The 14,285-nt window shown below is 42.9% G+C and overlaps 1 protein-coding gene across 7 annotated transcripts in view; it reads right to left on the reverse strand.

Moving 5' to 3' along the window:
- LOC119658370 (roundabout homolog 2) overlaps positions 1 to 14,285 on the reverse strand; it is a 278,873-nt gene that overhangs the window by 218,022 nt on the left and 46,566 nt on the right. For 5 of the 7 annotated variants that reach the window (XR_005250224.1, XM_038065752.1, XM_038065773.1 and 2 more), the window contains exon 2: positions 3,272 to 3,374. The exons of 1 other annotated variant lie outside the window; for it this stretch is intronic. The gene's annotated coding sequence lies outside the window, so the exon portion shown is untranslated. The remainder of the gene's footprint in view (positions 1 to 3,271; positions 3,375 to 14,285) is intronic. One more of the 7 variants, XM_038065734.1, reaches the window with a different exon arrangement.

Consider the following 14,285-nt stretch of genomic DNA (forward strand, 5'->3'; position numbering starts at 1 on the left):
TATCTGCGGAATGAATCTCTTGAGATGCTGAACTAAAAATAGTTTGCAGTATCTTCAATCTAAATTTCGCTACATATTATGAGATACGCGTGGATGAGATAAATTTGGATCCAACATAGACTCGCTTCCAATTAATATGGTGTATCGCAGATTAAATGATCACTGCAAAAGTGTTCGAGACTGGTGAATAAGGAAGGATGAAAGATCCACATTTCTCAGGATTTTGATTGTATTTAGACCAGCCAAGAGCAGAATTACTTCATTTTGACTTTCTGGTGATATACAGGAAAGTCAATAAAATTTTGCTTGGATGACCGCTGAAAATCCAGAAGAAAATTTTTTGAGATAAAATTGTCAGATACAAATATACACGGGTAAACATATATAAAAACCATTTGTGGTAGTACGGATTGCATGTATCGGTATGCACAAAGTAATGTAAGAATGTTGACTCACTTTGGGTTTTGAGAAAGTGAAAAAATATTTTATGCTATGAAACAGTGCCACGGAATGCTTAGCCTCTTCTCAAAAACAGAATAGGACATGCCACTAATGCTTATATTCTTTAACTGCAACGTGAGTACAAGCGTTGTACTCTGAACCTTCTAGAGCTATCAACGGCAAACGTTCCACCGATTATTCAGTACTGAACCATTATATGAAAGCCAATATCCCCTAAACGGATAATACCACATCCACGACTTCCACATGCCATGGTTGCCGGTCCAATGTGCTTTAGCTCTCCCAAGTCTTCCCGAGAAGCCTAGACTCCTCCTCTAATGTCCTGCTTCCAGGGCGATCCACGCGTTGGCCACTCGAAGATAATGGTTTGCCCTTGCATGGCATATCGAGCAATGCATTTGTAACCCTTTCTTAAAGTATGACCTACTTGACCCACCTTATCCACTGCCACATCCGGCCTCTAATTAATACGCTCACCGGAACCTGGGTCATGAGCTGACTCAGCTCGTCGTAAAAATATTTTCCAACCAGAGTACCCCGACGAACCGGCGAACATAGGTGTTAATAAAGGCTTAGAGCTTTCGAGTAATAGTGGTAGTCATTTTCCATCTGCTGTTACTATATATTAGAATATTGCTGCAGAAAAATCGCAACCTGAAGAAGGTGATAGGTAGTCAATGTACTTTAAAATTTTAGGCAAAACAATGAACAATGACATTATTCGCGTAGTTGAGACACTGGAGTCCTCCACAAGAAAGAATAGAATCGACAACAGTATGCAACTATGCTGGACTCCATGTTGAACTCCTCAGAAATTGTTCCTCGGTGCAACACGTGACATTTCTCGCCATGATATGTCAGCCTGATTATCCCAGATACACTCCCTGTTCACCCGTTTCCTCTTTTTTCCAATGTCAAATATCTTGGAAGTAGGGTAGGTGAACGCGTTTACGCACAGAGTGTTGGACTCTCGCAACATTACGTTGTCGGACTACTAACTAAACACCTCCCTGTCATCAGAAAACTAGCCTGGAACCGTTTGACACATTATTTCGGAACATCCCTCCCGCTCTCCCAGCTTTGGGAGCCTTCTAGTGAGTCCGTTTAACCAACGGAATGGGAGGGAGTAAGGAAGTTGTTAATTCAGGGAACCTCTCTTCATCCGGTCACTCCGCCGGTCAAGTTCAATCTTCTTCACAATGAGAAGAGCTCGAACATAATGCGTAGGGGATGCGTAGGGAGGGAAGTAAGGGAGTTGTTAGTTCAGGGAACCTCTCTTCATCCGGTCCCTCCGCCGGTCAAGTTCAATCTTCTTCACAATGAGAAGAGCTCGAACATAATGCGTAACACGATTTCAGCTGCCAGCGATCTTCAGTATCTCTCTGACAATGTTGTCTGGAGAGACTCCGTATAACGGCCATGTGTCTGCATAAAGCCGCTGACGAAAGCCGTCCCACCTCTCGCAAGAGAAAAAGGTGTGTTTATCGTCGTCCGCCACTCCATTGCAGAACACACAATCAGGAGATCGCGCCTTCCAATCCTGCGCAGGTAAAACTGAAAACCGCCATGCCCACTTAGAAATTGGGTAAGAAAGTAATCAATTTCACCGTGGATTCGGTTCACCCACGGGTCTAAATTGTACATGAGCCGCGCAGCCCATCTGCCCTTAGCTCATGTTGCCAAGAGAATTGCAACTCGGTAAGGATGCGTTCCCGCCCTTACGCCGGTAGACGTTCTTTGGCAAGGAGGGCAACAGTGCAATAAGCAGATGCCACTTGCAAAGCTCCCTGTCTCTCCTCTTGAGCAAGGCGCTTGCGATGCACCTCCTTGTCAAGGGAATCAGCGTGTACCTCCGTGCCATAGAGCAGAACCGACTGCGTTGTTCCCATAAGAATACATCGCCCCCAACATTCGCCAGTAGACTCCAGCCGAAGCCTTGTCCACTGCGGCTTTGATTTGCGCAAAGAAGCTCATCTTCGAGTCGAGCTGGTTTAGACTCTAAAGTCAACTCACCGATCGATATGGGACGCAGGGTCGGCATTTTCCTTCTAGTCAATATGACTATTTCGGCTTTTCCCAGGGCAAGGGTGCAACCGTGAGCAGTCATTCATTCGTTTACCTGTCGCATTAATATGCCAAGTCTGCTTTGCACCTGTTCAACAGTGCGTCGTCGTCTAAATAACCGACCAGGCACGACTCTCCCGGCATATCGAGTCTCAGCAGACTATTGTAGGAAGCGTTCCAGACGTCCGGCAAACGTGATTTCTAACCTGCTCTGACTCTCTAGCGTCTCATAGTGCAGGGACGGTCTTTCAGATAATCCGTCAATATCCGCAAGAGATATCTTGCCACGTGGAAAGAGTTTTCTAATAAGCTTAGCATATCTGTCCATCTTGTGGAATTGAAGGCATTTCTCACATCAAGCGTTATGAGGAGCCCTATCCGTCGATATCAGCGGCTGTGTGCCTCGGTTCGATGAACCGCATCTACGACCTCAATAATAGCATCCACTGCGGATCTCCTTGTTCTGAACCGAACTGCCTTGGGGAGAAGTCCCCGGCAGCGCGTATCGCTTCAATCTACTCTTGATGAGCTTCTCCAGCGCTTTCCCGGCCGTATCAAACATACACGGCCGGTATGCAGACGGGAGCTCCGGGTAACCTAAAATATTTCGGATAAAAAAATCTGTTGAAAAAATTTTGCAATTTTTTTTGTCACTTCACAGTCTTTTGTCAGTCTCAGCCTAGAAACTCAATAACTTCACGTCGTATAAGATATTAAAAAGAACGATTCAGGCAAGATATTTTACCTTCAGTTTCAACTTCCAGTTTAACAATAGAACGGAGTATGACATCAAAAGTTTGAAACGAATGCTGCTCCAATCCGCTGTTCAAAATATACGAACCAAAAATCTGCAAGGAAAAAGCCAAAGGTAAGCATTAATTTGCACCTTTTGTGAAATAATTTTGAGATACTTATATTAAGTAATTATATAATATACTTTACACCATCAAGAAATAACCAAAAGTATAAGTAAAATATTATAAAGGTGGTCCTCAATTTTTCTACCATCACTTCTAGGCACGCAAAAATAAGATATCGAAGACGTATGACGAGGTTATGCTGGCAGCAGAAATATGGAGGGTGAGTCTAGAATTGTCTCTCTAGCATTTAATGATGCCACACGTCAATGCCAAATCCTTGAAATGATATCAAACACGAAGTTAAAGGCGAGCAAGCCACCGTCTGCGCTAGTCGGCTAATGGTTACAATAGAGTGGAAAGATCTTGGCGAAGTTATCAAGGAGGAAATCTGCGATGGGAAGAGACTAAGGCGAGTATACGGCGGAGCGCAGACAGCGACTCGCTCATAAATTCTCCTAGAAGGAATGTACCAAGGACCCTAACTGTCTTCTATGTAGAGAAACTAGAGATCGCGCCTACAGGATTACTTTAACTAGCTCATATAAATGAGAGTCATCCAGCTGAACTTAAATCATTACCAAGCTGCTCTTCGAAAAGGAACTTGATGATATTATTGCCTGTGAGCAATACAAAAACCTCCACAAAGGCGTTTGGGAAACGGATGTAAGAGGAAAGGCTGCGGTGTGGGCCTGCGGAAACCGAGCTTTACAGCAAGTAACGCGACTTTGTGAGGGTTTAGATGGACGACCTTTACATTTACAGCTGTTATGCCACACCAAGTATGACAACGTCGGAATATTGTAATATGCTAGACAGACTAGCGAGAGACCCCAGAGAGCACAACCCCAACATTATCCGACTTCAACCCCTGGGCAGAGGAGGGAAGCAGTCGCGAAAGCATTCTAATTCAAAAGCGTAACCACGTTTCGACGCGGAGAACAAGGTTCCATCGTGGATCTTACTTTCGTAAGTGACGTTAGTCGACTATATACACTAGCATGTTAGCGAGGAGAATACGCATAGTGACCACCAAGCGATATATATCTTGAATGATAAGCGACTTAGAACAATAAATGTCAACCTGAAGAGACCAGAACCAGGTTGGTCATCTGGGTCACTTGATGAGAATACATTTCCGGAAGTAATTCGGCGGCGTACTGAGTTTACTGGAACGGCTACAGATAGGGCGTTGCAGTCGTCCCAACAGATATGTCGAGCATACGATGCTTAATGACAAGACATATACACTTTCAAAAGCGGAATCCGAACTACTGGCGGAATGCTAAAATAGCGAAATGCCGGAATGCCTGAAGACCAGAAGACGAATTCAACGCCGGGGGAACACGCCGGAATATGAACAACAAAACATCGAGTATAAATACGCTTCAAGTGAGGCAAAGTTTGATCTATGGAGAGATGCGTACAAATCGGTTATGTTAGCAGTAAAAGATTAAAAGCTCTCTTTCTAATACATGTCCCAGATTGCTGTGAGAGACCGTTTCGAGACTATTTCCTCAAAATCCGGAAATTAAAGAAAGACATCCCTCCAGTCACCGTAGGCGAAGTTCCGAACGCCGTAAAACGAATTCGGGATAATGCAGTCCCCCGGTATTGATCGAATTTCCAAAAGGCGCTAAAACTGGCAATCAGGATGGCACTTAGAATTTTCGCGCAGGAATTCACAGACTGCTTAACAGTAAGATCTTTCTCCTCAGGTTGGAAATCACCAAAACTTGTACCGATCCTAAAACCAGCTAGGACAATAGGCGAGCCAACTTTCTACAGACCCATTTCCCTTCTGTATATAATAGGCAAGCAGATAATATGTAACCGGTTATATCTAATAATAGATAGTGGCGGTTATTTTTAAAGAGAGAGTTTGTCTTTCGGAAGGCTCGGTCGGCGGTTGATGCTACCAAAGTGGTTTTTGAACTAGCCAGGAAAGCCTTTGACAAGGGAAGATACTGCGTATTGGTGACTCTCGACATCAAAAACGCATTCAATTCTGCCAGATGGAATAGTTTCATCGCGGCACAAACGCCAAATCATATATTACGTATAATCTTCGACTACTTCCGACAGCGGAAGTTACTTTGCGATTCGGACGAAGGGTGGAAAACATACGATATAATGGCAAGAGTTCCGCAGCTGTCTGTTTTGGGCCCTCCGCTATGAAACATAATGTATGATGACGTTCTACGGCCCAAGTACCTAAGCAGGGTCTTGTCATGAGGTTGGCAGATAACGTTGAGGTGGTCATAACATCCAATCACCTTGGCGAAGTAAAAATCTATGTGAGTGAGGCTATCTGTACCAACAAGTGTTGACTTGAAGAGTTCGGGCTGAAGCTTTCTGAACAGAAAACAGAGTTGGCACCTTTTACGAAACGGCGAAAACAAAAAACCGTTTAGATCTCTCTCACATACCGTTCACTCCCAGCCATCGTTAAAATGCCTGGCAGTAACTTTCGACTGAAAGTCCTCAAACTCCAGTTAAAGCTTACTGTGAAAAAAGCAGCGACCATCAGCAAGGATGCTTCCAAATATAGGCGGTCCGAAACTCAGCTGACGATTATTTTTATCGCAAGTCGTCAGCTCTACCTTCGCATATGCTTTGCATAACAACATCATCTGAGGTGTAATTGCGGGGATGATTCCAGTGGATGTCTCAGTCGATGAAGCAAACTGCTTTCACGGGAAGCAGGAAGCGAACTTTAGCAAGCATACTGAATGAATGAAGTCATTGGTTGCATGGCAAACAGAATAGGACCAAGCGAAGAATGGTCGGTGGACCTACACGCTAACTCAGTACATAATTATGTGGACCACACGAAACCATGGCGAGACGAGTTTCGACTTGACTCAATTTTTAGGCGGACATAGTGAGTATAGAAATTATCTCTATATGTTCGGTTTGGATAAATCGGATACCGCATACAGTATTTGGACCGGCAAAATGGATGCACCAACGGTTAAAAGAAGCAGAAGCTAAACGGAGGCATATAAGCGAAACTAATGCAGTTAACACCACATATAGCAGAAGCAGCTACTTCATGAATAGTTAATAAAACGAACAGCCCCGTGAAGCAATACCAGAATGGTGGCCCTGCGGGGGGAGTGTGGAGAAAACATGGGAGATTTTAGTCGGAAAAAAATCCGGCATGCGCGTCCTCGATCCTAGATGTGAATCCATGATGAATTTCCCCAGCAAAGAAAAAAACAGCCCGACAGACAGTAAACCGATTTGAACAAGGTTTTGTTTTCAACAATTGGATGTCCGTTTTTCGATGAGCACCGACGGAGACATGAAGCGGTTTTGACATACCTGCCACACGTAAAACTTTTCTCTTCAGATTTTGGTAAAGCAATTTAACCCAACGGACGAATTCTTCTAGGTGTTATCGTAATGTATATCAGGTGAGGTCATGTAGCACACTGTTAATATATGACTCCCTTAGGATTGCATTGGAACGCCAAGGGAGTGAATTATTGAAGATTGTGGCCGAAATTGGGTCTTTTCATAGGCAATTTGCATGGAGTGGATTGGATTAGTTTTTAAAAAAGATTCGGAACGACTTAATAATTCCAACTGTTTCTAAGCAGGAAATTTGCAATCAACACGAAAATATCTGACAGAATCTTCGAGATTACATTTAAGCGTTCATGGGAAAAAGAGGCAACACGAGAACCGCATACTCATTTGGCTTTGCTTGGCAACACGTCGCAGTTTGTATTCCTTAATATTATAATGAAATTCGACGGAATATCAAGAGGTCGAGGTTGGATTAAATCGCTCTTCGTTTTCCATCCCAACAAACATAAAAACAAATACAACAAATCATTCATACATAAATTTGCACACTAAAAACCTTTCAGATGTCTTATGGGATTGCCGAAAGGGTCACAAGTACCAATTTAGTCAATTAGCTGCACGTTCTGGATGGACGACTTAAGATTATTTTTCCGACCAAAAACTCAGCCAATTTTCGGATTTTCTTTTTGTCCTCATCTCCTTAAAAATTTAACTTACTCAGCTTTAAATTCGAGGGTTCCCCTGGTCAAGCCTGCCCGTCAAGTTGGCTATTTAGCAGATTTGGGGAAGGTAGAGGTCTTCTGCTAACAGCACAGTCCCGTCATCCAACCATCGCATTACGTATGCAATCCGATGAAATGCACTCAAGGCTTAAAGCGGTGGCGGTTCGAGCCTGCTCGAGATAATTGGAATGTTCGTGCAAGACGATTACAGTAATTTGGCAAAAGCCTCAAGTGATTGCATCGAATTTTCAAATTGGAGCGTGTCTGCTGCCGATGCCGCTTCTGCATGCACATATTAAATTTCCACGGCAAATGGCTGGGTCCTGCGAGCAGGGATGATTGCATTTTGTGCTAATTCGGTTTATCTTAGGAAGGTGTGAAAAATTTCATTTTAGCGTTTTTTCCTGATGAAGTGCACGAACATTCCGTTTCAATTGTGTTGAGAAAAGTCAAGAAAGGAACGAAACACAGTCCCTTTTATCTGATCAAGGCATTTGTAGGAACAATTTGTTTGTAGACTTTCTCATTGGATAACGCTTTTTACTTAATCCTTCTATACCTCTAGAAGGTAATTATAATATATATAAACATTTACAACGTAATTATAAGCGGAGAGCGCATTGAGAAGGATAATAGATATCGATCCTTATTGACAGTAAAGCAGCCAACCCAACCTTACTTAGCACCGTATTTAGGAGCAAATATTTCCCTGACCGTTTCATATATCCTTAGAAACTAACTTGATTAATGATTCCATATCATCTTGATAATAAATCGGAAACAAACATGTCCAAACAATACTAACTCGTCGCTCTCCGCTACCCCCATTACAACATAATTCGGTCATTTGTTCGTTCCTAAATTATTTCTTCTACAAGTTCAGAAACAACACTTGTCGACATCTTAAACCGGACATATGCTCTCCGACCATTTTTCTTCTCTAAACGGGTCTAACGTAGCCAAGGAGTGAAAAAACGAGAATTGTGCCGTACTGCATTATTAGTCTTCTCGTGTCAAGCCTATGTCAAAATGTTCTTCATTTTCCTGGGATCGCCATCATCATCGTTATCGTTAGTAAGTAGAGGTCGTCGCGTGTGTTTTTTAACAAAGCAGGACCACTTGAAAAATTGAAAATTGGGTACTTCATGGCAGGCCTCCTTCGCTTTGTTTGCCTTCATTTTTTCACCATTATTAGCTTTGTACGCGGCTCTGCAAATGAATTTCGGTTCAAAAAACGTTCGAGTACTTCTCAAGATTTTTCGGTTATAACGAAAAGAATATTTCACAGAAAGAAAAGGAAAGGGAAGAAATGGACCTTCTGCTTTTGGTTTGGGGTTTTGCTTTCATTAGAAAGACGCCAGATTTTCCATTATTCTAAAAGTTGCTTGGAAAGGTGTGTTTTTGAGTATTTGAATCTTCTTTTGTATTGCTTCCTGTAGGGCAGCGAGTAAGATTTGATATTAATGATGGAAGAGGTATTGTTATGGTCACTTTTCTGTTTCGTGATAATTTGTGATTCTTTATTCGAACAATGGAAATAAAAATGGGTGAATTGGGTGAAATGGGTGCCTTTGGAGTCAAGGGCGAATTGGATAGCCCAGAAATTTATATGGAACGGTGGGTACAAGACTACACTGTGAACCAGAAAGGCGCACTCCAAATTTCTCTGGGAAATCTTGTTAACTTTTGACGAAACTACGATGAATGAATAGGCGACTTGGAAGACCTATATGTAGAAACGATCGGAGCAATTGCGAAAGTTGTGGGGGCACCCTTTTTGTAAATAGCTATCCTATTACTCCTCCACCTTATTAGAACTGATTGATATTAGGGAAACTACATGAAATGGAAATTTGATATTCATTTCTTCTCAAAAGTCGAGTTTTGCCAAAGTAATGTACGTTTTCTCAGAAACAATAATATAGTCTCAAAATAAGTTCAACATAGTCATATCACCTATTATCCTGCGTTGCGTAAATGTTCGGTTGCCAATGTTTTCAGCAACTAGTTTTGGAAGCAACTCAAAACATCAACAACAATTGATTAAATTGTTCAGCTTTCAGGCCAACTCTCTTAAACTATGTTGTTTAATTTTGAGCACATTTATGGAACCAGAGAAGGCGTTTGACCATGTACCGCACGAACTCATCTGGTATGCTCTACGACAACACCTAGTGCAAGAAGACTCACGCGCTGTGTTCAATTGCTCTACCACGATCCAAAAAGTGAATTTCGAAATGTGGCGGGTGTATCAAAACCGCTTCGTGTTTTTGTCGGTGTTCATCAAGGAAGTACCATCTTTCCGCTCCTCTTTGTTCTTGTTATGGACACTGTCTTAGGGGATATCGAACATTCAGCGCCCTATACACTGCTTTATGTAGACAATATTTTCCTAGCGTCTAATAGCAAAATGACCTCGAGCAACTTGTCCAAAAATGGAATGATCGCCTTATGCAAGACGGTCCCAGATTGAATCTGAATAAAACTGAGTTTTTGGAAACTGATCCCCATGAAACAGGCGCAATCACTATCAGCGACATTGACCTGTCAAGAACTGGGACATTTAAATATTTCGGGTCAATGCTATCAACCAATGGCGAACTGCATTATGAAATTGCTTCACGCATTAATGCAACCTGGATGAAGTCGCGTTCTCAAATCTAAAATTAACCGCAATATTGTCCGTCCTGTCGCTCTCTAGGGTTCTAGGTGTTGGTCGACTATAAAAGACAATGAATGGCGTCTTGCAGTAATGGAGACGTAGATTTTGCGTTTGACTTGTGGCGTGACACGTTTTGATCAGATCCGAAATGAGGATATCCGCGATCGACATGAAGTTGCGGCTTCGATGGTATGGTCACGTACTTCGCGCTAACGAGAATTCACCTGCCAAAATTGGTCTGAACATCGAAGACGATTGTAAGCGGCCAAAAGAACGGTAGCTTGTGATACGCTGGATGGGGATTTGAAAGCCTCGCGATTGCGTTTAGATCGGGCATTTGATAGAACTAAATGGCGAAACCGATTACGACGAGCCGACCTTGCTTGTGAACGGGACAAAGGGTGAAGAAAAAGAAGAAGTTTAATTTTGAGCACCATATCCCATATATTATCAACATTTTTCCTTAATTGAATTGAAATTATTAACCACTTGCCGATCTTCTGAGGTATACTGGCGGAAACGGCTAATAGCGTTAAATTAAATGATAAATGGCTTTCAAACTGGGCGTTATAGTGGCTGATAGTTCTACTAAATATTTAAGTGTAATATAATATGCATAGTACATCTACACAAAAGGAACGCCAAGTTTAAGAAATTGCAAATGGATCCAGGGTCGCCAAAATCTCAATTTTACCCGCGTAGAACACCTCTGTGACTCCGAAGGCAACAATTTCGTTGACAGCGGCCAATTTTTTATTTGATGCAGCTTGTAACCCCTGCCCACCAGTCTCCCTCCTTTACAACTCGTTTTAAAACTGGGGCCTTTTCAAAGAGTGCTAATCTGAAGTGCAAATACAACCCGTTATCGACGTTTAGTCTGCCGTCGAGGATGAGTCTCTGAATATACACAACTGTGGTGCGTCCCACACTAATGTACGATACTATTGCATGGTTGCAGGCGCTAAGCAAAAAATGCAATATAACGAAGCTTACTAGGGTTAAAAGAACCGCGAGTGCAGGTCCTACGGGGGCTGTGGAGTGCCGGCCGGTAGATCCTTTCAATGCACCTCTTCACCCAAACTTCCACATCAAACACGCTGTAGTGTGCAGTCCTGTAAGACTGCGTGAGTCCGGATGCTGGACAGCGAAGCCCTACTATCCTGTGGACTTCTAACCGGGGCAGAGTGAGGGACTTGCGACATTTTGTAAAGCTAGGACGCAGTATTATTCACCAGTGGACCAAAGATAGCCTATGGAGCCTGTGCGGGAGTTCTCCCGGATATACGCAATGAGGCCGAGTTGTACGATCTCCAGGAATTCGCCTGTGTATTCCAAGCGGAAGTTCTGGCGATACTGGAAACCTCTCGACAGCTGGGGCATGATTTGAACCCCCAGTGTAGCATAATCATTCTAAGTGACAGCTAAGCGGACGTTACGCCCTTGTACTCAACGACCACATTCTCCAGGCTGATGGAGCAGAGGAGAAACGCGCTAACTAGTCTAGGCAGCACGTTCAAGATCACCCTTATCAGGGTTATCGGTCATAGGAACATAGTGGAGAATAAACGAGCTGGCAAACGGACTAGGGGGAGTTTTTTTCTTAGCAACTCTTCGGAGATCTTACGCAGTGCAGCAATGATATCACGTTGCTGAGTACTATCTGTAAGATATTCTCCGCTATCTTGCTAGGCCGCGTAGCCCCATAACCCCAGAACATCATTAGCGCATACCAAAGAGGTTTTACCCCAGGCAAATTAGCAACAGATCAGATTTTCTCTCTGCGGCAAGCGATGGAAAATCTTTTGGAATGTGGTCATCAGTTGCACCATTTTTTCATCGACGAGAGGCACCATCCTCTTCAAGACCACCCAACTACTGGCCTATGCTAACGATATTGACGTTATGGGAAGAACAACCCAAGATGTACAGCCTACCTTCATCCAGATCGAGCAGGCGGCGCGAGATCTCGGGCTGCACATGAATGAAGGCAAGATTCGTCTCTGTACTTCGGCACATGGTGGCAATGTCAGCGCCAAAAACCAAAGAACGAACATCGAATCGCACTGGTCAAACAGAAACAATGAAGATAGGAGACTACAACTTTGAGACCCTTGAAAATTTCTCCTATTTAGGGTCGAAAATTACAACCGATAACAGCTATGACGACGAAATCCGCGCACGGTTGTTGGCTTCCAACCGAGCCTACTTCAGCTTACAAAAACTGTTTGGGTCGAAACGTCTCACCATAGGGTCAAAGCTCTTACTGTACAAGATTATAATCTTGTCAGTCCTTATGTATTCCTCGGAGACCTGGCTTCTTAGCAAAAAGAGAAAAACTGCGAACTCTTGGCCGCGAGGGAAGAGTCCTTCGAAGAATTTTTGACCCCCTACATGAGGATGAACGGTTTCGTGTCCTACATAACGATGAAATCTACGAGCCAATACCATGGCCGTCAGGTTGTGGATAAAATCTGTTTCATTGTTCTTCTTATTATTTGCTTCCAGGTAGGTATCATTGAACTGTTAGTTACGGTTCCTCCGTTTTACATGCGCAAGGGTTTTTTTAGCTGCACTCTGGATACCGTCCCTAATATTTTGCCAGATTTCGACATTACTTTCCTCAGGACCAACTAAGATGAGTCGAAATGTGCCTTGATTGACCGTGCCGTCCTTCAAGTTTTGGTTATTCGATAACGGTATTTCCCTCTAATCAGGAAATTGTCCGAGTCACAATTAGCACCCCGTAGCACCCTCACTTCCAATAGGTTTCCGGTAGTTTTTTCGAGGAAGACGTGGTCTTTTTATCTCTGTCCTCCACTTGTGCATAGCAGTTGACAGACCACATGTTGCAAAACCTCATCTTGAAGCGGATTAAGTAAATTCTCTCATTAATCGGTTTGAATTGAATTACCAGCTGCCTGTCGTTTATAACAAAGATAACACCGAATTCTTTGCTTCGTGGATCTTCGCCGCTGCTAAATATTGTAAAAGGTCCGCAATAATTTACCTCATTCTCGACCCATTTCGTTTCTTGGAGGATGTTGTTACGGGATACTGCATGGAGAAGCCTCCGTAGTGGACCCGTGCGAAAGAAGGTTCCCGCATTCCAAGACCATCCATTTGATCCATCCAATCTGGGGTTGTATCCTAGGTTCCTGGGAACGTTGATGTTTCCCGAGGAAGTGTTGCTAGCGATTTGCTGAACCCTCTACCAGGAGGCCCGGTCTGGATTTTTTTTTGCCTTTTAAGGCGCGGAAACCTCGCACTCACCCTTTTCCGTCAGTTGCTATGATAGAAAAACGCCCAGTGATCGTCGCGTGGAGACGAAGGTAGGATTCGATAGCAGAGCTGTCGACGTTAAAGCAAAGGAGACGTTTTACAGAATTTTCGATAGCCGTGTACCAGATCACTGTGTTGCCCTGTGATTCTTACTATCATCTGACCATTTGAATTATATTGAGGCTGTGTAATTCTAGGATGAAGTTAAAAGTTTCTAAAATAAAGTAATATCCAATTATTAAGTTTATTTTTCGCAGATATTTGGATGAGATATTTGCCAAACCTAGATTTGAATGGGATTTTTCAAGTTATTTGGCTACATACGTTCTACACTTCATCCTATGTATGTATGTTTGAATAATTCATGTTTACCAAAATCTTAAAAAATTCTCTTCTGAAACCGTGCAACCAATCGCCATGAAAATTGGTGTATATATGTAATTTGCCATGCAAAATATGTTGGCCCAGTTGGTCGTAGCTCGCCACTAGATGACACTGTATCAGATGAACCTCTACACCGTTCACCTGATCGCCATTAAAATTCGTATATATGTGGTTTTCAATGTCAAATATTTTGGTGCTGTTCACGTTGTTGTTACGTGCTCCTAGATCCAATGGTCCACTTCTTCCAGTACCTGGGGAAAATTTGCAGTATTTGCTAATATATACAGGCAGAACCTCATCTGCTGCTGGGTTCATCTAGTAGAAGGATAATTCCCTTGAAATCGTCAAAGACCATAGTGGTTCTTCTTAATAACACGAACCTCTCCAGCCTCATGATAATTCATTCAGAATCGAAAAAAAAGAAAAATTGCCTATTATTCACCCATTTTGATCTCATGAATCCGTTCGGAGAATCCTACCTACAACCGACATTACACCGTAAACAAAGAGTAACCGCACGTGCGTTACTTATTCATAGAA

Source organism: Hermetia illucens, chromosome 1 (genome assembly GCF_905115235.1).
Source record: "Hermetia illucens chromosome 1, iHerIll2.2.curated.20191125, whole genome shotgun sequence".
Classification (NCBI taxonomy): domain Eukaryota; kingdom Metazoa; phylum Arthropoda; class Insecta; order Diptera; family Stratiomyidae; genus Hermetia; species Hermetia illucens.